This window comes from Oryctolagus cuniculus, chromosome 10, assembly GCF_964237555.1.
Source record: "Oryctolagus cuniculus chromosome 10, mOryCun1.1, whole genome shotgun sequence".
NCBI classification, from domain to species: Eukaryota; Metazoa; Chordata; class Mammalia; order Lagomorpha; family Leporidae; genus Oryctolagus; species Oryctolagus cuniculus.
Window position 1 is genome coordinate 13,499,875 of NC_091441.1, and position 25,359 is coordinate 13,525,233.

General features: G+C 38.4%; 1 non-coding gene and 1 pseudogene across 1 annotated transcript; one reads left to right on the forward strand and one right to left on the reverse strand.

Annotated features, from left to right (window-relative positions):
- The window catches only part of LOC100338653 (L-lactate dehydrogenase A chain pseudogene), a 52,704-nt pseudogene extending 45,790 nt beyond the window's left edge, over positions 1-6,914 (reverse strand).
- A 14,879-nt stretch (positions 6,915-21,793) lies between these two features.
- On the forward strand, positions 21,794-21,900 carry LOC127492524 (U6 spliceosomal RNA). Its single transcript, XR_007922039.1, has one exon. It is a non-coding gene; the product is annotated as a U6 spliceosomal RNA (small nuclear RNA).
- Positions 21,901-25,359: the final 3,459 nt, after the last annotated feature.

A 25,359-nucleotide genomic window follows, 5' to 3' on the forward strand; every position in this document is an offset into this window, starting at 1 on the left:
CTGAGATGGAGACATTTTTCTGGAACATTCAGATGGGTCCAATATAATTTATGTGTGTTCTTGAAGGAAAGCGACCTTGTGCAATGGAGACTGGGGAGAGAGATGGTGACAGAAGGCCTCAATCCAACATCACTGGCCTTGAGTATGGAGGAAAGATTTGTGCTAAGGGATTTAGTTGGTCTCAGGTTCTGAAAAAGATGAGTCAATGGATCCTACTCTGAAACCTCCAGAAAGGAGGGCAGCACGGCAAATTTCTTGATTTCAGCTCAGAGATCTTTTCCAGATCGCTGGCTTACCAAACTGTGAAATAATAAATCTGCATCTACTTAGCAACCATGCTTGTTCTAATATGTTCCAGTAACCAAAATGAATATAGTTATTGTGCAAGATAGATGAAATACCTATCACCACAATCTATTGTCGGGTGGTGGTGGATGTGATCAAATATGTCAGTGACAAGCAGTTCGATTATGACTAAAATAGCTTACAAATAGCATGATTGGCAAGATACAGAAGAAGCAGGAATGTAGACTCTTGGTGCAAGGATAGGATGGTATCTACCTACACAGAAGGGAAAGTGGTACACAAGTTGGAGTCATTGACAAGGAGAGGAGAGTGTTAATTAACCTGTGTCCTAGGCATGCGGTAACAGGCCAGAGTATATTGTGGACCTTAATTCCCAGTATGATAATTACTGTATACAATCAGATCAGAGAGTCAGACACAGGGACAGGGGAAAGAGGGCTGAAGAGGTCTGGGGCCAGAACATGTGAAACTGTGCAAACTGTCTCATAGAACTCAAAATCTACACTATGAGAATGTGTTTCCAACCAGAGGGTGACATAATCTGGAACTGAGCGTTTTGTGTTGGAATCCTAGGGCATCTGCTGCCTATGAGCATTCCATTTACTGGAGAGCTTGTTTTCATATAATAATGTAATAAAAGGATGCTTTGTTTCTTGTAGGACCATAAAAGAACTTTACTGCTAAGTAAAAGATTTGAAATATCAAATGCTTTTTTTTCTTTCTTTCCAACAAACCTACTTTGTAATATTATTAGAATTTGTTTAGAACACTTAATAGCTTAGAATACAAGCTATTTTTAATCTTTGGCTCAAATAGAAATTATAATAGCTGTGAAAAATTTATAACAGCCTTAAGTTCATAACACACAATTTATATCCAGCTTACAATGGCTAAAGAACCATTCTTCAGTAAAAAAAAAAAAAAAAAAAGGTCTCAAGTCAATTGTCACAAGGTTTGATCTATGTGTACTATCTTTTATTTCGGTCACAACAGGGCAGATTGCAGGGAAGAAAGCGTTCATGATTGAACACACTGGCAGAAGAAGCAGTGTGGATATGGTGTAGTTGTAAAGGTGAAACAGTGTTCTCCTCCGAGAGTGTTATACTTAGAGAGCAGAGATACCAATAAATGACTACATCGTGTTGTGCAAGAGTGCAGAAAAAGTGGAAAACAGGAGGGATTGTCCATTTCTCTTATACTGTTTGCAGTGATGAGACTAGAAAGCAGCAGAAAAACATGATTTTCCAAGGGGCATGGTAAATCATTACAAAGAACACCAAGTAACGAGGGGAGGAACTCAGATTCTAGATCTTGTTGGACTAACCATCCAATTTTGCATCTTGCACCTTGGACAGTTCAGTCAAGATTTTGTATTTCGGCTTCCTCAGCTATACAGATAAGGTATCTGCATCATTAAATGTTATTCCAAAAAGTCTCAAGGTTTTGTAGAGGATCATCAGAGATCACTACAGGGGAAAACACTAAACAGATGAGACACTAAGCACATCTTCAAATAGAGATGTTTGACTAATGTCTGTACCGCTGGCTGGCATATTTATGCTACAAAAAAAGATGTCTGCTTTTAAAAATATAATAATTTGATAAAGCACAGGACATCTTTGATGTTTTAAGCACTTTCTTTTTTTAAACATTTATTTTATTTGTTTTAAGGACAGAGTTAGAGAGAGTGGTAGAGCCAGAGAGAAAGAGGTCTTCCATCCACTGGTTCACTCCCCAAATGGCTGCAACGGCCAGAGCTGGGCTGATTTGAAGCCAGGAGTCAGGAATTTCTTCTAGGTCTTTTATGCGGGTTCAAAGTCCAAAGGACTTGGGTCATCTTCTACTGCTCTTCCAGGTCATAGAGAGAGATGAACTGGAAGTGTAGTAACCAGGACGTGAACTAGCACCCAGGACTTTAACCGGCTGTGCCACAGCTCTGGCCCCTAAGCATTTTCCAGGTCCAAGATTCTGTGATGAATAATATTTTGTTTTTATTTAGTTAGTTTTTAAATAATTAATTATTTATTTGAAAGGCAGAGCTACAGAGAGAGAGAGAGAGGAAGAGGCAGAGAGACAGAGGACTTCCATCTGCTAGTTCACTCCTCAAATGGCTGCAACAGCAAAAGCTGGGTTGATCCTAATGTAGGAGCCAGGAACTTATTCTGGGTCTCCCACATGGGTTCAGGGGATCAAGCACTTGGGCTATCTTCCACTGCTTTCCCATCATCAGCAGGGGCCTGGATTGGAAGAGGAACAGCTGGGACTTGAACCAGTGCCCATATGGGATACCAACACTGCAGCTGGAAGCTTAACCTACTACACCACAGCACTGGCACTGAATATTTTGTTTCTGATACTGCCATGGCTAATGCTGCAAATGGGGCCTCCCAGTAAGATTTGCATTCCACTTCCTTGCAAAACCAGCCAGACATAAATGAAGGACATAAATTCAACAGGAACTGGTCACATTTTCCAATCACCAAGAAGAGGTTTCTAAACTTCATTTCTAACCATTCCAAATAGAAATATTATAGGCAGAAATGCAACATTGCATTGTATAGTACAATCACAATGACTCTAAGAGTACAATATTTGAGATTTCAACATATCATTCTCTCCTTTCTTCTCTATATTTACCATGTATATGATTTCCTTCTTTTGATCATTTCACTGCTCATTAACATTTCCATCAAAATATAGGCCAAAGCAGGTAGCAGATAAATAACAAACACATTTAATGTTGTGTATTATTAGCAACTTCTTTTGAAAGTTAAGATATAGAAAAGGTTGAAACCAGAGGCTAATAGAACTTCGGAGTTATTCATCATTTTCATTTGTTGGTGCCTTTTTACTACTCAGTGAGCTGAGCATGGATAATTGAGAGTCTGCCATCAAATAAGGGTCCTTGAAATTACAGTTTTAAATATAAATGATTGTAAAGTCAAATCATACACACACTACTAACTTGTAGTTATAACAGATGGACTCAAAGATATTTTTATTTATTCAGGAACATGCCATTTCCTTCTAGTCAGCCACCATCTATTTAGTTGCTAAGCTATTGGGGATATGAAGACATACAAAATAGAAAAAAAATAGTATCTTGCCTCCAAGGATATGAAAAAGAAACAAAGGAGACAGAGAGGGAGAGGGAGGGAGGGAGCAAGTGGAGAGGCAGAGGAGAGAGAGAAAGACTATTCCTGTTATGCATATTCCAGAATTAAAAATAATCTTAACTTGGTACAAATGATGTGCTTCTTACACGATTCATGTATTAAATAAAAGTAGGTTTTCAAAGGAATAAAATAAACTACTTAAATATTATTGAGAATTATTGATATTCTAAACATCTCTAACTCTACTTAGAAACTTCTGGAGTCTTATTTATTTAGCGTTATTAAGGTTTACATGAGCTCTCCTTTCACTCCACCCGCCCTCCCTCTCACATTCCTCTCTCCCTGTGGGTGATGATGTGTTATGTATGTGACTGGTTATTTCCACAGAGACTGTATCCTTCGGATAACCCCATCTGCTTCTTTGGGGGCTATTCCAGATGGGTACCAGTCAATTATCATATGAAAGCATTGAAGTATAGACTTCATTTTTTAAATCAGAACATCAAGGCTATCTTTATTGATATTACTTTTGATTGAATATCTCAGTTATATGCTCAAAGATCATGAGACAATCATAGCTGTGTCATTTTTCTTTGCTTAATCACACTACTATTTTGGAAATTCTGAGGGTCCACATAAGCATATGGCTTGAGTCAGGGAAGTCTGGTCTCTGGATGTTGTGACAAAGAACTGGAACCTTCGACCATGCATTCTAAGTAGGAAAACAAAAAAACCCCAGTGGGCTTGAGGGTGGTCAGCCGGCCCTCAGATCCTGAGTGCTGAGGGTTGATTATGTATGAGATGCCTCTGCTGTTTCCTGCAAGGGAAATTTGCTGCTTTACTGGCTTGTGCTTTGGTGCTCCTTCCTGTTCCTGCATCTGTGACAAACATGCCCGTAGGTGTTGTATCTCCTGGATCAAGGCTCCCTTTAGTGCTATTCTGAATCATTTCTGGGGTCTTTTACTTTCATGATCCCAACTGTTGGGATTTAAAACTGCTATTTGGAACCTCAGATTGCATTCTCCACATCTCTATGTCTTAAGTACTTTTCACTACATTGGAACTGGAAATTGCTTTAAAATTTAAACAGAACTTTATAGGAATTTCCAACCATCCGTTTTTACCTTTGCTTTCATAAAAATTTTAGCCAACATTTTCTTGTGCTGTTGTCTACAAGAATAAAATAATAGTCCATTAAAGGATCTCTGTCTTTTGAAAAATAGGTTTCATGCTGATGAAAAACACCATATATCATCATAGTAATTGCTGATACTCTTCAATTTGTACTTCAGACTGCAATAGAGAGGCTGAGCTACATTCTCTACAGAGGGGAGTACAGCTGTGAGGAAGACCTTCTTTCAGTCAAATGCTAGAGGAGCAACATCTTTATTGTAATTGTGGGGAACCCTTATGGAGTATCCATTGGCCTAAAACATTCTTATACATTAACACTTGCAATGTCGTAACAGAAAAATGGAAGAAAGCCTTACTTATTTAATGAAGACAGATACGGAAGATTGACTTCTTCTTGTAATGTACAGTTCTCTTCCTGAGCTCCCTCCTTGTGCTATTTATTTTTCTGAATATTCTTCAGTAAGACTGCCAGTTCTTGGAGACATGAGGCTATGGATACCACATTCATTTACTTTCTTAGTTGTCTTTTCTTTTACCAAATAGTAAGACCAGATTTTATTGAGCTTTACATTGCTGTTAAACATTGTACATGTTAATTACATGAACATCAAACAAGATGCTTGATTTAGGACACGCCTTTTAATTTATCTATCTTTGTTTCCATATTGCTAGGTCTGGGACAAAAAATAGGTCCTTCTTCATAGCTTATAGGACTCAAGTGGTAGACACTATGTGTAAAACACAGAATTTAATGCAGGTAAATAAGGAAACGCTTAATTTACAAGAAGCCCTACAAAATAATTATTGTTTTCATCCAATATGTCTCATTTCCAGATGCAAAAATTAAAGCTTAGAGAAGGTACTTTGCTGACTCAGTCTCACGCCAGGAAGTTTGTAGGGTTACTTTTTTTTATTCACTGTTCATGGTTTATTTGGTGATTTGGTTGGTATGATACATGGATAACTGGTTGCATTGTTTATATATGGATCTGTCTTTTTATATTATATGGCAGTGTACACTGCTCATACAGAAAATACACAAAATAAGATCCTTTTGAACAGTTATGCACAAGACATGCAATACTGGATCCCATGTTGTGACTGGAAAAAAAAGTTGGACTAAGCACATTTGGTGAAGGAACCAGAGTTACACAGCACACAGTAAACACATGTCCAGTTGGAAGGGCAACTGGAGCATGTGCAACATTGGCAGTGGCACCTCAGAGGTGGTGAACTATCTTACACTAACCAGCTCAGGATGACACAAAATAAGAGTCACCAGCACCTAGATGTAGCTGTAGGATTTGTAAACCATTGTACTTCTAATTTTAAGAAACATGGGTTTTCCCATCCCAAGCCATCATAATATCACAGCTTTAATCATGGATCAGATTAAAAAGAACCCTGCTGTGGCCTAGACATTGTTAGAAGACCTCAAAACGGCAGCTGTTTTTGGATTCCCAGAGTGTACCTGCACTCTTCTTCAAATGAGCGTCTTCATCAGGAGCCAGAGTCACCTTCACAACAGCTGAGATCCCATTTCTGCCCCAAGACACAAGGAACACTAAGGAAGACATCCTCCTTTACAGCCCCTTCCTCATGGTGGAAATTGGATGCACCCTCCTGAAAGTCTTCAATATGCTTTCTGCCAGGTTTGCCACACACAGTCCAATTGCCCAGGAGGTAGAGCCTTTCAGCTTGATCACCTCGTAAGCACTGTGTACCACCTGTTTGTGAGCATTTTCCACTGTTCCTTGTCTGCATCAGTGCCTAACTCCGGGTGCAGTCTTCAGGGAGACACCAGCAACATTCACTCCATTCCATCCAGCACACTTGAATCTCCATGGTCGCCAAGGATCCAGCCATGACAGCTTAATGGGAGAACTCCCAGCCTTTCCCCCATCAGGTAATGGAATTGGGCTGAATCCAGATTGCAACCACTTCCATTCACACACTTTTGGGGAAAGCCACTTATCTTCGAGGCCACATAGGCCAGGATGTCCACTGGATTGGAAACAACAAGCAACTTGCAGTTGGGGCTATGTTTGACAACATTAGGAACGATGAAATTAAAGTTGTTCATGTTAAGCTGGACCAAATTCAGACTTTCTTCTTCTTGCTGACGTGCCCACCTGTGGTGTCACCAGCTTGGAGTTGGCAGTCACACCGTAGTCCTCACCAGAGACAATTTTGGAGTTCTAAGGAAAAGGCTGCCTTGTTGGAGAGCCATCATCTCCCCCTTCAGTTGATCTTCCATGACATCAACAAGAGCAAGTTCATCCGCCAGTCCTTCATTCAGATATTGGTGATACAGGCCATGCCCACAGCACCAACCCCCACAATAATGATTTTATTTTTGGGAACCTGTTCTTTATTCAGAAAGTTGTGAATCAGCTGATCGTGGAGAGCTGCCGTTTTGGACCTGGAACCAAAAGTATTCGTGTGTGAATGCCTGGCGGGCATAGTGGTCGCATGGTAATGGGATCCGGGCTAGGCGGCACCAGCTCCAGCACTCCAATAGGATTATTTTCCAATCCTACGTTTGTTTGCCCCAAACTAGACCACTGTTCCCACTGAGATCCTCTCTCTTATTTCCTGAGCAGCTGCTATATGGAAGCACTAGCCACACCCTAGGGAATTAGGATGAGTCCAAGTTGAGAGGCAGCCAAAATGGCTCAAATGCTAGCCATGTCACTGATAGTGGGAACTTCTTAATTAATCTGAATTTCAATTTCTTCATGTACTAAAACAATGCAGATAGTAATAGCTGTCTTCTAGCATTGCTATTGGTTTTTATATCCCATGAGAAAAAATATATTATGTGAAGTTCTGAAAAGGTGGAACAAATTAAATAAAAATAAGTATTTGTCATCAACACAAAGCACTCTTTAGCTGAAGATGCAATGTGGCCAGAATGGACAGTTTCTGCCCGGGTGAAACCAGCTATGAACATGAAGTTAAACTGTTAGACTGGGCTATAAGAATAAAATTTTTATTAATGTCAAGAAGAAATACAGATTAACAAACCTATATAAAAAGGGCATTGTTGGCTCAATGATTGGGAAAACAAGGCTATAAATAGTAATTAGGTGTAGGGACATGAGGTTTTTATTAAGAATAAGAACAATAAACTAAAAATAATTTTATGTTTAAAATAATGTGTTGCTTTGTCCTTTTCTGCTGAGAAACTGAGTAACTGAAGGATGACCCGGAGAGGAGACTTTGCCCACTGGGAGTACCTTTTGAGCCATTCATTCTCTCTCAGAGATGCAGACTTAGAAACTTTTTAAGGACTTTCTAATAGTTTCATTTGGTTACAAATCTTTATGGTCCATGCATGGTAATTTCCATTTTACATCAGTATAGTACTTCAAGTTGTTCTTTCTGCTTACCTCATACTTACATAATAAAGCAAATTCCTTTATAAGGAGAAGTATTTTTCTTTGTGCTAAGACAGCTAGCTCAATTTTAAACTTCTAGAATGGATATAAGAATACTGAATTTTTAACAACAATATTAGTTAACTGTTTAATATTAATACTTACTAAACCAAAGTAAGTGCCAGAAATGTTTCAATAATTTTATTCTGAAAATTGAGCATGACTGTTGTCACTGAATTTCAACACATATAATTATGTTCTAGTAGGTCCATGAATTATATCTAGTCTATTCGCAAGTGAAATTATGGCATAAACTTGTAAGAAAGGAGCGATATTATTTGTCTCTTAAAATTTTAGCAAGCATAATTTAATCAGACTATGAAATAAAGTAACAAAAATTCTCCCTTGGTTTCTTTGCACATGAGTACAGTTTGAATAAAAGAGAATGTAAATGATTTATAGGGATTTATAACATCACTGACTGTATTTCAATAATGCCATAGTAACGAATTGACAACAGATAGATATTACCATACTTACTGGGCCATAGAACATTTGGTTGAGACATTTGATTTCTTTCATACACTACTGGGGAAACTTCCTTTTAACTTTTTCTTGATTTAATTTCTTTGTAAAAGTGATTTATAACATAGAAAATGATATTAAACATCAATGCAGAATATCATTACCAGAAAAAAATCACTGCTAAAATTTGGAGTAAGTTTAGGAAGTTCTTATGAGCTTTTGAATACATTGTGATGACATTGTGCATACATTCCCCATGATTTATAAAATTTGTACTTGTGATTATGCCACATCTTTTGTTCTTAACATTATTCTTTAATCCTTTCTCCTTTATTTGGTCTATTAATTTATTTTCTTAAAATATTATTCTATTTCAACAGAATTACTTTATATTTACTATATCTTTGTAGGTTTCTTAATTTGAACTTCCAATGTATTTATTTTCAATAAATCTCATTATTTTTAAATAAATGCATACTTAACTGCCTTAATATGAGGCTTTAATTGCATTTGAGATAATTCTACTATCTGACACTGTGGTTCACTGGATGTGTCAGACAGCTGGTACCTCGTGGGGTTTTTCTGTGAAAGCGTTTCCTATGAGACTGAAATTTGATTCAGTAGATGAAGTGAAAAAGGTTCATGCTCACCAGTGTAGGCTGACATCATCTCATCTATTCAGAGTCCAAACAGAACAAACAGGCAGAAGAGCCAAGTGCACATCTCCAGCTTCCTGGTTCTCCATTTTCCAGAAAGCAGATTGTGGTCCTTCCTGGCATCCACAATTCTGTGACAATTCCATGGCAATATTTGTTTTCTCAGAAGAGCACATCCCAGGAACCAGAAATTGGATTGTTTTCTTCTTTTAAAGATTTATTTATTTATTTGAAGGGTAGAGTTACAAAAAGGCAGAAGCAGAGAAAGAGAGAGCTTCCATCCACTGGTTCTCGCCCCAAATGGCTGCGATGACCAGAGCTGGGCCTATCTGAAGCAAGATCCAGGAGCTTCTTCTGGGTCTCCCACGCCAGTGCAGGGGACCAAGCATTTGGACCATCTTCCACTGCTTTCCCAGGCACATCAGCAGGGAGCTGAATTGGAAGTGGAGCAGCCAGGACATGAATGGGCACCCATATGGATGCCGGCACTGCAGGGGGCAGCCCGACCCACTACACCACAGTGCCAGACCCCCCATGGTAAATCTTAATAAATATTCTCTAATTTGTCTATATATCTCTATTACTTTAGTTTTCATGGAGAACTCTATCAAATACAAATAGTTTCCATTTGTTTAAATTTTTGAAGACTTCTTGATTTTTATTTCAAATTCAAATTAGCAACTGTATGAATATATATTCTGCATTATGACAATTTTCTGGAATTTAGAAAACTTCTGAGAGCTAATATTGCTACTTATTAAAGTATGCCAATTAGAAGTTATAGGTTTACATCAACTGTAAGGTTTTTTAAAATATATATTATCCATCCACTGAGAGTAGAGATACATATGTACCATTTAAATAGTAACAGTTTAAATGGAACACTGAATATTAACTTTTAAAATATTTAATTATTTTTATTTTATTTCAAAGGCAAAGAGATGGATGAGAGACAGAGAATTAGTATATTTCCCAAGTCAACTGATATAATCCCCATCACTTGGTATATTCCCCAAATGCTCTCAGAAGCCACGTCTGGTTTAGGCCAGAGCAAAGATGCAAGAACTCAGTCTGGGTCTCTGAGTGATGTTAGGAGCCCAAGTACTTGAGCCATCACTTGCTACCTCCTCGGACATGCATTAGCAGGAAGTTGATATAGGACACAGCTGTCTCAAGTAGCGTCTTCAGTGTTCTGCCAAATGCAGTTGCTTTGTCAGCAGTTTCCATCGTTTATGACAATATTTAAAATATCTACCGTAAGTATAAATCTGTGGACTTATTTTGTATATATATGAAGATTCAGCTTTGCATAGTTGATGGTCATTAAATGAATGAAAATCACCAAACTCAATAATAATACAACTATTAAACAAGAAATGCTTAATCATAACTGTCTTAGACAATTCAGGCTGCTATATCAAAGTACATTAAATTGGATGGCTTATAAAAAGAAATTTACTTCCTATAGTTAGGAAGGTTGGTAGATCCAAGATCAATGTGTCACTTTCTGGTTCTTGGAAGGACAGCATTGTGTTATGTTCTCAAGGACATTAATTTCATTCATGAAATCATCTCCTTCAACCCCTAATTACCTTCCTAAGGCTCCACAATTTTATATATATATGTTTTTTGACAGGCAGAGTTAGACAGTGAGAGAGAGAGAGATAGAGAGAAAGGTCTTCCTTCTGTTGGTTCACCCCCCAAATGGCTGCCACAGCCGGTGCGCTGTGCCAATCCGAAGCCAGGAGCCAGGTGCCTTCTTCTGGTCTCCCATGGAGGTGCAGGGCCCAAGGACTTGGGCCATCCTCCACTGTACTCCCGGGCCACAGCAGAGAGCTGCACTGGAAGAGGAGCAACCAGGACAGAATCCGGCGCCCCAACAGGGACTAGAACCCTGGGGTGCCGGCACCACAGGCGGAGGATTAGCCTAGTGAGCCATGGCGCTGGCCTACAATTATCTTTTAAGGAGGTAGGAGTTCAACATACGCATTTTGGAAAGACATTAAAAGTCTAATGTGAAAACTTGTGTGGAAAACGCAGTCTTTTCTGATTGTAGTTCTAAATATAGCAATTTTCGTGCCATTAAATTATATGTTTTCCTTACCCTTTATTCTTATCTTAGAGTATATATTTTTATATTACTGTATGTAGTGTTAATAAGCAACATAGAAGTACCATGAATTGTGCATTCAGTGAGAAAATATACTTTACATGTTTCATTTACAGGTGTGTCTGAACTTTCTGCCATATTATTTTTGTGTGATTAAACATTTAGCTTACGTATTTCATTAGTTCTTAACTTCTCTCATTTTTTCATAGATTACCTATTATTTGCTTACTACTTAGAAATTTCAAGATTGAATTTGTTAAGTTAGTCTATTCTTTCAAAATGTTTCCTCTACAGTATACATCATGTAGATTTTTTTGCAGTATGTATGATACATTTTTATACTTATTTTATTCTGTAAACAATTTATAGGACCTTGGATTTAAAGTTCAGTTTGAATAATCACTTTATCATTCATTGCTCAATTGTTTCTTTGCTTTACCATGGAATTTCTCTGTTTTCACTTTTACCCATTTTTTCCCACTGTATTTGATTATCTTTAAAAGGAATCATTGTTTTTAAGAATTCATTTTCTTAATATATCCCTTTGAACCTCCGAAAATAATTTGTTTTATTGCTTTCTCACACTGATTCAGAGAAGGGACATTTTTCTTGGATCCATTACCATTTCACTGATTGATTTTAGCAGATAATTTTCTATTTAGTTTTGAAATTTTTGTTGAATTTTTAATTAGACAATGTCTTCTAAATAAAAATATAAAATGGGGCTGGTATTATGGCATAACATGTTAAGCCAGCACTTGGTAAGCCAGCATCCCATATAGGCACCTGTTGGAGACCCTGCTGCCTCACTTGTAATCCAGCTCCCTGTTAATGAGCCTGGAAAAGCAGTGGAAGATGGCTCAAGTGCTTATGTCCCTGCACCCACATGGGAGACCTAGAAGAATCTCCAGGTTTCTAGCTTTGGTATGGGCAGCCATAGCTATTGTGAACCAGAAGATGGAACATTCTTTCTCTTTTTTTCTCTCTCTCTTTCTTTCTTTCTGTCTCCCTTTCTCTATCTCTCTGAAACTCTGCCTTTCAAATAAATAAGGATAAATCTTTAATAATGTAAAGTGATTTTTAAATATCTTTAAGATAAAGGAATAGAATATTAAAGTGGGATTAAGCACCTAAGAGAAATCATTCGTTAGAAGCCCATGAAGCTACAGAACTGTTAGAATCAGCATAAGGAGTACTGGAGAGACATATCCACACAGAAACCTGAAGAAAACAGTCAGCCTTTAGAGAACAGTATACTGTCCAAATGATCACATATATTTGAATTATCTTGAATCCAAAGTAGATTGTATATTAATTAGTGTAAAACTAGTAAAATAATCTTCCCCTCAATTTCAACATTGTAATGTCCTTAAATTTGATATTTTGGACATAAAAATACCCAAAGCTGATGTTTTCATAGGCTGATATTTTTTCTATGTAGCCAGGGAACAACACTGCCTCTTTCCATATGTGCTTCCATTTTGTCTAAAAACTTGGAGACTTCTATCTGAAGCTAACAGACATGCGACGAGATAGTTAAGGAGACACAGCTGTTTCTTACTCCCAAATCTGAAAGTAGTGTGCATCATATGAAAACTACTCCGATGCATACATGATTATGAAACATAATTCCTGGGCTCGACTCTTAGAAACAATAGTCACTGTGAAAAGGAGAATATACTTTTGTATTTGACAGTTTGGTTATGCTGCTCCAGGGCCCCTAAAATAGAGAAAAAGAAACTTTGTTAGTAGATGTTCCTTTTTCATTTTTAGAAATGCATTTATTTATAATTTATTTGAAAGGAAGAGGGACAGAGTGATGTCGCTCCCCCTCTTCGTGGAGGAACGACACAGGACCCTGCGCTGTTCTTTCTGTCTGCTCGGCCTTCCCCGGGTTTGCTGCTGGTTCTTCCCGGGTTGGCTACTATCCCTTCCACCTCCGTGGAAGGGCAGTTCCCCCTGGCCACATTCCCCACTTCCGCAGGGGAGCGGCACACCGCCGGCCGGCTTTCTTCGGGGGCTGCACGGGTTCCCTTAGATGTTCCCCATAGATGTTCCTGGTGCATGCCGTCTCTCTCCTCCTTTATAGTCCTCCTCCGCCAATCCCAACTCGGCTGCCCACACGCCGAGTACGCTGCTCTCCTCCAATCAGGAGCAAGTCCTACAGTTAATTGGTTGAACTGGAGGCAGCTGTGCGGAAGCTGTTTACTTCTCTCCCAGCGCCATATTGTGGGAGAGCAGATGCATAGAATAAGCCTTAATTCCAGTAACAGTCTAGTCCGAGCTGCTCCCCACAGAGTGATACAGTGACAAAGGCAGAGACAGAGATTTTCCATGTTCTGGCTTACTGCCCAGATGCCTTGCAGTATCCAAGACTGGGTCAAGCTGAAGCTAGGAGGTTGGAACTCAATCCAGTTCTCATATGTGTGTGGCAGGGATCAAGTAATTGGTCTTCACCTGCTATCTTGCCAGAGTTTGCAGGAGCAGGAGGCTGGAGTTGGAAGTGGAGCTGGGACTCACACAGGCACAATGTTCCCTTTTTATTAGACATGCTGTTAAATAGGTGACTTGGATCTTACCCTGCCTCACCAGGTAGCAAGAGTGAAGAGGTGAAAGCACTTTGTATTCTAAGGATTCATTGTCTTTGGTGCTGCTTGTGAAAACTCATTCTTTTGGCTAGTCTGAAATGCAATTCTACAAATTATGAATTACTGATAATAAAACAAAGTTAAACAAGAGAGCAAGCCAAGTTTAACGTCAAGGAAAACTGCTGATAGAAACTGAAATTGGGTTTCTTGTACCATGATAGGTGACTAGGTAGGTGTTGAAACCTGGGAAGAACTTTTTCAGGGACTGTGTGATTACAGACAGGAAGGCTGCCATGAAAATATGATTATTGTTCTATTTTCCTTTGGGGAATCAGCCTTTTTATTAAGGTTATTGACAAGAGTTTCTGTAAACTCTGCAGATATAGAGGTTTTTTTTTTTGGTGTTTTCTGTTTTTGCTTTATTAAAATTTATTTCTGGAAGATTAAATAAGAACTTCCTAGCAAAAAAACTGCAGATGAAAAAGTAAGCTTTAAAATATCATTTGGTATTTTTACATATATTTTTAGTCAAACCTGTTTTTAACAAAAACATGTAGCACAAATACACAAAAAATTTGTTGTCTAATTACATTTTTGTCATAATTCTCTAGAACACAAAAGTATTTCCACACTTAATATAGTGTGAAATGTTTTTTGGAAACGTTTTATAATGGCTAACATTCCCAGAATTATCTTACAAGACCAAATTTGCTTTTCTAAGGGACCCACCACCCAGTATGAAGAGTCATTCTCATCCCTTAGCTGTTCCGTAGCAATTTAAGAGTAATTTAAAATTTACGAAGTAATTATGAAGAAAAATTAAAACAGTGGCCTTCACATTATTCACTACATAAGTTAATTTTCAAAATAAAAACATATTTTTCATGCTAACCATTTCTCTGACATCATTTCCCATTATAAAATGCATATAAAATATTAATGCTAAAAGCTAAAGAAATGACAAAGGGAATTATTGAGAATTTAAAGCTAATTACCATGATTAATTTAGCTTCACTTCTAAGCAACATTATATGCGCCAAATGTGGGCACTATTAACATTCATATTTTGTCTTGTTTACAGCTGATATTTTGAGTATTGATGTCCTTGGTATCCTATGGTTCTGTGACTTATTTTCAAAGTAGTGCATTTTAGAGATGACTCTATCTAAACTCTGTCTTTCCTTCATGAAATACATTTTTATATCCTCAAATGTGTGCTATTACAGAGTAAAGAGAAAGCTGAGATGTTTTCTGGATAAACATTTTACATACATAAATATTTTAAGTAATACATTGAAGCATGGCTCTCACATTCTGAACAGTGGGATTCATCCAAAGGATGTGTGATGTAGTCACGTCATATATCATGGATGAGTAGTACAGCACATTCTAGTGCATTGCTACAGGCGTTGTGGAAAGTACAGTAAATTCAGCAAAAAGCATGAGTTCCAACTTTAATCACTTACGTGCTATTAAGGAACTACACCAAGCACTCCAGATTTCTTTAACTTTCAACCTCATATGATCAACTCACAGGTTTGCTTATTTGATAAAAAATATTCAGAAATCAAATTTAAATGTTTATATGGCATTTGTTTATGTATCATTTACAACTGTATATTGATATAAGAAAGTAACAAATTGTACAACTTATTAGCAATTCCTTATTGCACAAAACATCATTAGGATACCTGAATAAAAATTAAATACCCATCTCCAACCATGCCCCTTACTTTTCCTGAGATGAACAAATACTAAATTACTATAAATCAAATCCAGCAATTTTGTCATACCAGAATGCAGCAATTATGGGGAAGCTTTGTTATTGCACAATTTCATTTATATTAATGTGATCATTCCAACCACTTCTGTGTATAATTGAATGCTGACTAATGCATGTATCACATATTTCTTTTAAGACAATAGAGAATGAAAGAGTGTAAAGAACATTAACACCAAAACAAATTATTTATATTGATAAACTAGTACAATTAGAGTTCTCAAAATATTAATAAAATACATTAAAAACATTGAGCACACATTCTATGTCTGTGCCTTCTACATGCAATCACATTTAATCTTCACAGCAGTCTTATTGATTGATTATTAGTTTATATTCTGTTTGAAGAAAGATGTCCTGTGTTTAAAAGTTGACTAATAATAATCTTTAAGTCATGGACACTTTAAAATTCTTCCATGATTGAAATGGTTTTCTTATTTTTTTGATGTGCTTGCTATTTAGTTATTCATTAAAAAACACAATAATAATCCACAAATGTACTGCTACAAACAAGAAATAGGAAACTGAAATAATCTGCATATATCTACCCACTTCTCTTTCCCTCTCTTTTTTAAGATTTATTTATTTTATTTATTTATTTTAGAGGTAGAGTTACATAGAGAGGGAGAAGCACAAAGAAAGGTTTTTAATCTGCTGGTTCACTTCCCAAATGACTGCAAGGGTCGAATCTGGGCCAGTTGGAAGTGAGGAGCCAGGAGCTTCTTCCAGGTCTCCCACATCGGGGACTTAAGCCATCTTCTACTGCACCATGGAGGGTGCCACCACCCTCCCACTTGTCTCTTTAACCCCTGTCTACTCCCTTTTAGGTTTAATTATCCACCTGAATTTCATGTAAACCACTCACATTTTTTCATGAATAGAGCGACTGTTTTAAAATGTAACCCTGAAAGTGAAAACTATCCTAAAGTGATATTCAAATATTAAACCATAGAAGGTGAATTGATGAAAACCTCTTTCTACTTTTACAGAAAATCATAGGCAACTCAGTAATAAGCAACTACAAAGATTAATCTTGGCTGCCTGAAATGAATATGGAAAAATAGTTCAGGTTATTGCTATTGTGAAAAGTGTTGTTATAACTATTCTCCATGTACAATGTTGGATAAGTGTGAGGTTTACACTGATTATATCAATAAATGTGGAATTTGTGGTCATGTACTTGAATATTCAACTTTATGAAATCAAGACTAATGATTCCCCAAATGGTTACAATCATACTTTATATAATCAGTAACGGAAAAGAAACCAAGTAGTTACACATGCATTCTCTCACTTGATATTCAGATGTGAGTTTCTTGTTCATCAAACATATAAAAATGATAACTCAGTATGGTTTGGATTTGTATTTATAAAAATAATTTTATTTAAAATATTCATTTATTTTTTTGAAAGTCAGAGTTACACAGAGACAGACGAAGCTGCAGAGAAAGAGAGAGAGAGGGGTCTTCAATATGCTGGCTAACTCCCCAGTTGGCCACAACAGCCAGAGCTGTGCCGATCCAAAGCCAGGAGCCAGGAGGTTCTTCCAGGTCTCCCATGTGGGTGCAGGGGCCCAAGGTCTTGGACATCTTCTACTGTTTTCCCAGGCCATAGCTGAGAGCTGGATAGGAAGTAGAGCAGATGGGACTCGAACTGGTGCTCATATAGGATGCCGGCAGTGAAGGTGGTGGCTTTACACGCTATGCCACAGCTCCAGCCCCTATAAAAATGAATTTTTATGTTTCAGTTCTGTCACTGATATCTTTGTAGCTGTAATCTTTTGATTTTCTTTAAAGTGTCTTCCAATAAGTTTCTCTATCTTATATTCTAAAGTGTATTAGCTCTTTTTCTTCTTTTTTTACAAAAGACTTTTTATGTATTTGAGAGGCAGAGAGAGAGTGAGAGAGAGAGAGACTGATCTTCCATTAGCTAGTTCAATCCCCAAATGGCCACATGGTAGCTGAGGCTGGTCCACACTGAAGCCAGGAACCAGTCATTCAGTCTGGCTCTCCTGCATTGATGGCAGGGGCCCAAGTACTTGGGCCATCTTCCATTGCTTTCCCAGACACATTAACTAGGAGCTGAATCAGAACTAGGGCCGCTGGGGTTCAAACTGGCACTCTGATATGGGCTCTGGAGTTGCAGGTCGTGACTTAACTCAACTCATGACAAAGTCAGTTGCTTTTCTTTCTTTATAGTCAATAGCTTTTGTGTTTTGTTTGAAAATCCCTCCCTACTCTAAGGACTTAAAAATTATCTATCTTGCATTTGCTTTTGCAGCCTATAAATGTTTAATTTTAAAATATTTAACTTTTTAATACATTTGGAGTTTTTGTACATTATGTGAAATAGGTATTTGGTTATATTGTTTCTATAAATAATGATTTTATTTAATCTCTGACTACTGACTACATTGTCTATTTCTAAATGTACAATTATTGTTATACACTAAAATTCTGTAAGTTGGAACAGCTTCTTGACTTTGGATACTATTCAATTTTTCCATTTGTCTGACCCCATTCAGATAATACAGCTTTCACCCAAATAGCTCCTTAATGCACTTTAATGTCTGGTAGAGAATTACCCTCTCTCAGCTTAGCTTTTTCAGATGTGCTTTGGCTCTTCACTGCCTTTTGTCCTGCACTTCTTTTGAATTTATGGTGATATCTGCTACATTTTCCATATAAATAACCACATGTGCCTCCTTTCCAGTCCTATGTGCTCTGTTTTAATTTGTGTGTGTATGTGTGTGTATGTATGTGTTGTGATCTTTTAATTGAGAGAAAAAAAAAGACAAAAAGAGGAAGCTCCCATCCACTCACCCACTGTCCAGATGCCTGCACTGGACTGGGCAGGAGTGAAGCTGGAAACAGAAACATAGTTCAGGTCTCCCATATGTCTGGATAGAAACCCAACCAGCTCCACCACCACCTAGTGCCTCCCCAGGTCTGCATCAGCAGGAAGCTGGAACTGGGAGCCAGAGCTGAAGCTCAAACCCAGGTACTCTGATATGGGACACAGACAGGCTTTCCAACTGGAGTCAAACTATAGGTGAGATGTTCACCCCATTGTTAACATAATATGGCTTTTTTTTCTTTTCTTATGGAACTGACATAGACATTATTTCTAAGATGCAAAGGGACATATTTATTATTGTTGCTCCTGATTTTTAAGAGAATTCTTCAAGTATATCCTCAATTAGGCTGATAGTAGTTCAATAGACATATTCTTTATCTCAGTAAAGTCATGTTCTTCCATTATAATTTACTAATTAATAATATCATGATGGGTTTTTAGATTTTACTAAATGTTTTTTTTGCATTTATTGAAGGATAACAGTATTTTCTAATTTAATCTATTAATGGAATGAATTGGCAATTGCAAAATTTTATATATTTAATTCTTGAACACCTACCTTGGATAACATATATTTTATTTATTTATTTTTATTTGACAGAGTTAGACAGAGAGAGAGAAAGAGATAGAGAGAAAGGTCTTCCTTCCATTGGTTCATCCCCCAAATGGCTGCCACGGCCAGAGCTACGCTGATCCGAAGCCAGGAGCCAGGTTCTTCTTCCTGGTCTCCCATGTCGGTGCAGGCGCCTAAGCATCTGGGCCATCCTGCACTGCCTTCCCAAGCCACAGCAGGGAGCTAGACTGGAAGAGGAGCAACCAGGACTAGAACCTGGCGCCCATATGGGATGCCAGCACTGCAGGCGGAGGATTAACCTAGTGAGCCACAGCGCCGACCCAACAGATATTTTATTTTAAACAGATTTGAGTTTGATTTGGTAATTAATTTCACTTTATTTTTTATCTGTGCTCTTCTTTGTAGTGTGTTTGCCCTGTCTCTATATCATAGTTGCAGTGGACTTCTAGTGAGCCTTGTGAGGTCTTCCTTCTATTTATAATGTAAAGAGGAACTATTTATAAAACTGGATAGAACTAAGAATTTAGCCCGCTTCTCTATCAGTGTTAAATTCTGAAAATAGTTCTATTGTATTCAGTGGTTACAGGATTTTTCCTATTTTGTTGATATTCATTGTATCTAAATATTCCAAATTTCAGCACGATGTTACTGAGAGTTATAGTGACCTATTAAATCTGTAATTGTAGAGAGAGGCTCTAGAGGCTCAGCCATTGCTACTCTTCGAATTTCCCCCACAGTAGGAGACTTCAGGAGGATGCCCGAGCTCCTAAAAGGCTAGAAACTGGTATGATTGTGTAAGACTTCTATATGTTTCCAAGGCCAAAGAAAATGAATGCACATTCAATTATTTAGAAGTATATTACCTCACCAAAAGGTGATCTTTAAGTTGGAGCGAGGAGCAAAGCTGTGGATGATAGAAAAAGCCCTCAACCTGAACTTCACAGAAATCTGACTGATAGAAATATTTGTGAAGAAGTGGAAAAGAAAAAAATGAAAAAGTGGAAAAGAAAAAAAAAAGACTTGAATACTCCCTGGGATGAAAGAAGAAAGCAAGCCAGAGACACTGCTGCAGCCAGCTGCCTGCTGTGAACAGCCTTCTTACCACCATAAGGTAGGAAGAAATCACTGCATGCCCTGCCACTCTGAGTTTTTGGTCAGAGAGAATTCCACAGTCACACACTGACTTTTATTTTAGTCTGGAGATCTGACTGGGGTCTGAGCAACTGCTAGGCTTGTAACAGGGAAACTGCTTGCTTTTCTTTCCTCCCTAGGGTATGCTTCACACTGTATGTGAGCTGGGGGATTTGTCCAAGCTGCTGAGGGCTAACATCAGAAGCAGCCATTAAAAACAATCTGCCCACCCTGGGGGATCTGGGTAATGACCCCACTATAACCCTACAACACCAGGACTGTAATAATTTATTCTAAATTTCTCAGTGCCACTAGAATCTACCTGGTGGACACAGGGAAGAACCTACCTGCATTCCACTTCTCTGGATTCATATGTTCCATAGTAAAATCTCCCATATAATTTGTAGTCGTCCTGTAGGACTGGAACAGGGGTCATGTCACATACTTTGGTGTTAGGACTAAGACTGTTAGTTTTATAAGCCACAGTACCAGTTGGAGTCTCCTAGCAAGACCTAAGGAAGGGTCCATCTGTATCACATAGTTCTAGAGCCACAGCACTTGATGCCAAAAGCCCCAGCATCACTCAGGCTTGGCAGTAGGTCAATGGAGCAGCTTTGCTTGACTCCTTTAGTACCAATAACAAGACCCTGGCTATCACATTCACCAGAGAGACTGACATTGAACTTTCTGTGGGCTGAAGACACACACCCAAAGAAACCCTTTTTCATCTCAAAGCCATGCTTCTATCCCTACAACTGCAGCATGCTAGACCACTGTGTCACTTATAGACACAACTGACATTGATTAAGACAAAAGAAATCACTCAGAGACTACATTCCTGGGCTCACTTATATCCAAAGCCAAAGCAACAAGCCAAGTGATGCCCTGCATTCCAGCTAAACCACAAACTCTTTTCCAATAAAACCTATTCCCTAAAGAAGAAGGGACATGTACAACGAGGGGTGGGGGGCAGATGTCAATATAGGGACACAGGAGACATGAAGAAGCAAGATAGCTTGATGCTTCCAAAAGAACACAATAATCCTCCAGATTTACATTCTGAACTGAAGGAAATCTATGAAATGACAGATGTAGAATTTAAAGTAATGATTGGCAAGAGATACAATGAGATGCAAGAGAATACAAATAGATTAAAGAAATGAGGAAATAATGAGTGACATAAATGAAAATATTAATAAGGAGACAGGACTTATTAAGAAGAACCAACTAGAAATTTTGGAGATGAAATCTTCAATCAGTGAAATAAAAAATATGATTGAGAGCTTTATCAGAAGGATAGACCAAATGACAGAAAGTATTTCCTACAAATTTTGAAATAAAATCAGACAAATATCAGACAAAATTAAAGAGAAAAGAATTTAAAAGAATAAGAAATTTATATGAAATATGGGATATCATTAAATGACCAAATATTCTTATTATAGGTATTCCTGGAGTAGAAGAAAAGGAAAAAGTCTATGAGAACTTGCTAACTGAACTAGTAGTTGAAAATTTCCAAAGTCTTGAAAGAGATATGGACATCCAGATGTGAGAAACTCGAAGAATGCCAAACAGACTCAACCAAAAATGGTCTTCCCCATGGCTTATTATCATTAAATTGTCAAAAGTTAAAGACAGTGCTCGCTTCGGCAGCACATATACTAAAATTGGAACAATACAGAAAAGATTAGCATGGCCCCTGCACAAGGATGACAAGCAAATTCGTGAAGCGTTCCATATTAAAAAAAAAAAAAAAGACAAAGAAGAATCCAAAACACAATAAGCGAAAGATGTCAAATTATATATATATAAAAAAATCAATTAAATTTACATCAGACTCTCAATGGAAACTCTACAGACCAGAAGACGGTGGGATGATATTTTTAAACTTTTAAAAGAAAAAATAATTCCAAGCATGACTATTATATCCAGTGAAGCTATTCTTTCAAAGTGAAGGGCAAATATATTTTTTCCAGATAAGCAATAACTTAGAGAATTCACCGCCACCAAACCATACTTACAAGAAATTTTGAAGTGTGTCCTGCATTAGAAGTAAACATGAAATACAAGTCACCACCAAATTCACTGCCACTGCAGTGAATCATTATCCAATCACCAAAATTGCATGTCTTAGTTCTTATCTATCTATACTAACCTTGAATATAAATGGATTAAATTCACCAAGCAAAAGACTTAGGTTGGCTCAATGGATTAAAAAAACAAGATCCCACTACAGGCTGCCCTCAAGAAACTCACTTTACAAACAAGGATACATACACACTGAAAGTAAAGTTATACTAGGGAAATGAAAACCAAAAGCAAGCAGTCATTACTATCCTGCTATCAGATAAAACAGACTTTTAATCAAAAACTCTAAGAAGAGGTGAATAAAGATATTATATTTTGATGAAAAGTTCTACTCAGCAAGAAGACATAACAATCATAAAAATATTTGCACCCCTCATGAAACCACCTAGATATATACAGCAAGCACGATTAGATCTGAAGGGAGAGATAGACTCCAATACAATAATAGTATGTGTTTTTAACATCCCTCTCTCATCAAAGGACAAATAATCCAGGCAGAAAATCAATAAAGATACATCAGAGTTGATACATGGATCTAACAGACATTTATAGGACATTTCACCCAATGGTTACTGAATACACATTCTTCTTATCAGCACATGGGATGTTTTCTAGGGTAGACCACATATGAGGACACAAAAGATGTCTCAGAAAACTTAAAAAGATTGAAATTTGTTGCTGCAGATTCATTCTGAGAGGAGAAGCATGGTGGGGGCAAGAGGTGTGGAGTCACCACACAGACCCCAGGAGTCCGGTGAAAGCAGGCCTGAGGCGAGTAGCCCTCAAACTCATTTATTTCAGTTGCTACAGCAGCTTAGATAGCCAAGGCAGCCAATCCAGTCAAGGGGCCGTCTAGGCCCTAACCAATCACACCCTATTGCCAGGCAGTTTCGGAAGCCATCTAATCACAGCCTGTTGTCAGTCAGGCTCCATTGTCATGTGGTTTCTGAAACCATCCAATCACAGCCTGTTGCCAGGCAGTTTCTGTTGCCAGCAGCTATCTTAGCATGGCCTTCTCATTCCACCACATTTCACCCTTTTCATTTATTTTTGTGTAATAGGTGGCATGATTCTTGGCCATACCATTGTTAACCCCATTTCCATGTGATCTCCGTATGCAGCTGTGCCTGTCTTAGGTTGTCCCCCAGGGGATCTTACCAGTCAATGACTAACTAGCACTCAAAATGGAAGACCACAGGAGTGCTTGCTCAGATGGGGGTAGAAATGAGGAATAATGGTAATCAGGAATGACATGACTGCACACAGGCTGTGGGTTGTTTGAGTGGGTGACCAGAGCTAGTGGGTATGAAACAATAGTGGATGTGGCTATGGGCACTTTCTCAGGGTAGGATGATAGGGCAGGTGCGTCTGCTAACAAGGCGGACTCTCAGTCATGTTCAGCTGGTTCTGGTTGACTGTCAGTTGCAGGCTTGATGTTTCTGGCTGGTACCCAAATGGGCTGTCCCACATTCTCTGGAAAGACACAAGCATATCCTCAGCCCTTGGTTAGCAGAAGCCTTTTTACAGGAGTTGGAATCCAGGGCCTGAATTCTGCGTCTGCTCCTACATTAACAGCAAACATGCAGGTGGGATGGGGTCTACCTGCTGCCCTGAGATCCTGGGGTGCCTGAGGACTGCCACAATATGGAGATTCTCACTGGGTGCGGATGGGATGACCTCGTGTGGGTTATTGTCTCGAGGTCATCTAAGTTCATCCCATGGATATTTGGGGGGTGGCAGACTAGGCATTGCCACGTTGTCTGCTGTTACGTCATTTTCACTGTCAGAGCTCTCTCTCCCTAAGTCATCAGCTGTTACCTGTGAGGTAGAGGCCTGGAGTGCAGGCTTTTATCACTCACAGATTCATTATGTTTGGTAATCTGTGTGTGCTTCTGAGAGGGGGGTATCCTTCCCATTTTTGAGTGCTTAAGAGCAGCACTCCACGCCAAGTCTAGCCAAAGGAAAGTCACCCACAGCACTGCTGCCATAACAAAGCAAATTCCTAGCACCTCAGCAGCTGATGACATTATGCAAGGGGTTCCATACGTTAGACGAACAGACAGTGGTGTATCAGATCATACATATGTCCTGTGCTTAGTGGGGGACTTTCTTGATTCGTTAGGTCAAGGCCATATGCCCACATGGTGTCTCGGAGTGTCATCTCTCTTGAGTGAGGGAAGATGACTTGTTTCTGAATTCTGGGATGATTAGTCCCTTATGTGAATTTGCCAGGCGAACTGAAAGTAAAAGGAGGAGCTGAGAAGCGGCGTATGCTTCTTGGCGGTGTGTGCCTAACCTGGAGTCACTTTGAGGACAACGACAAGGAAAGGGACATAGGAGGGGGTTCTGTGCTCACCCTCACAGAATCGAACAGCACACAAAACACCGAGGGGCCTACTTGCCACAAGGGGGGACCTCGCCAAGTACAGCACACTCTCTCTCTTTCAGCCACATTGGGCACCAGATGTTGCTGTGGATTTGTTCTGAGAGGAGGAGCGTGGTGGGGGCAAGAGGCACGGAGTCACCACACAGACCCCAGGAGCCGGGTGAAAGCAGGCCTGAGGCAAGCAGCCCACAGACTCGTTTATTTCATTTGCTACAGCAGCTTATATAGCCAAGGCAGTCTATGCCCTAACCAATCTGGGACTTGATGGCTTTACTACTGAATTCTACAAGATATTCAAAGAGGAAATAATTGCAATACTCTTGAAACTATTCCAAAATATTTAACAGGATAAAACTCTGCAAACTCTTTTTATGTGTCCAACAATACTTTGATACCAAAATCAAAGACATGATATGCAGAGAAACTACAAACCTATATCCTTAATGAACATAGATGCAAATATTCTCAATAAAACACTAGTGAATTGAATCAAAAATCACATCAAAAAGATAATACATCGTGATCAAGTGTGATTTATCCCAGAAACACAAGGGTGGCTCAACATTCATAAATCAATAAATGTCGTAAGTCACATCAATAGGATGAAGAACAAAAACCATATGATTATCTCAATGTATTCAGAGAAAGCATCTGATAAGATTCAACATCCCTTCATGATAAAAAAAAAACTCTAGAAATTAAGAACAGAAAGAACATTCCTAAAAATTA